Genomic DNA, 1,113 nt, shown 5'->3' on the forward strand with positions numbered 1-1,113 from the left:
TGATGGAGGAGATGAGAGCCAGAGATATACACGTGCTTCAGCTGGGTGAAAAGGTAGAAAGCCTAACCCTTTTGACTGACTATGACACAGAGCAGAAGATACGAAACCTAGAGAAGATTGTGGGTGATATGGCTAGGGAGAAATCTTCTTTTAGTTATGGGTTTGAGTGCTTTGTAGTAGGCATAGTTGTTCTTGTTGTTGTAATAGGCTTGGTGGTTATGTTTGGATAATTTTAACTATGTAATCGATGTATTTTTTCGGATGTAACCGACATGGTTTTCTATTTTCTCAGAAGTAACCGATATGGTTTTGTACTCTTTTATTTGTGCTCGTGACCAAATAGAATGGCTGACCATAAGTCCCATGATCACAAGTTTCTTATTTGTAACATATAGCTCGTGACCAAGCTGACCATAAGTGACATATACTTTCTTTTACAAGATGTAACCATAATAAGTTAGATTGTTTATACACATGTTTATTTTATTTATAACCATAAGTCACAAGTTGAGTTTCTTTGTACCAATAAGTCACAAGATGTACTAAAGAGTTCATACCAATATTCATTCACGGGAGGATTCGTAGAGACTTTTTCTTTATCATATAAGTATTGAGACTTCTTCTCTCATTACAAATGTGCAAAGTCTCATCTTCTCTTAAATTTCTAAACATTTTTTTTCTCTTGTAAAAATTATCAATGGCTTCTTCTTCCCATTATCATTACCACAAAGATGATGATGATGAATTAGATGACGTATTTGAAGATTTATTTGAAGAAGTTGATTTCAATCCAAAACCAAAAGAGTGAAAAACACGAGTTTTTATCGAGAGACACCGGGAGGAAGGCCATCAAAAGCTCTGGAATGATTATTTTAGCGAAACTCCAACATACCCGCACAATGTATTCCGGCGACGGTTTCGAATGAACAAGAAATTATTCTTGCGTATTGTGCATCGTCTCTCTACAGAAGTTGAGTATTTTCAACCCAGAGTAGATGCAACCGGACGGTCGAGTCTAAATCCTCTCCAAAAATGTACCGCAGCAATTCGTCAATTGGCGTATGGTGGTGGTTCCGACACCGTTGACGAATATGTCCGAATTGGTGAAACAAC

Source organism: Brassica oleracea, chromosome C2, assembly GCF_000695525.1.
Source record: "Brassica oleracea var. oleracea cultivar TO1000 chromosome C2, BOL, whole genome shotgun sequence".
Classification (NCBI taxonomy): Eukaryota; Viridiplantae; Streptophyta; class Magnoliopsida; order Brassicales; family Brassicaceae; genus Brassica; species Brassica oleracea.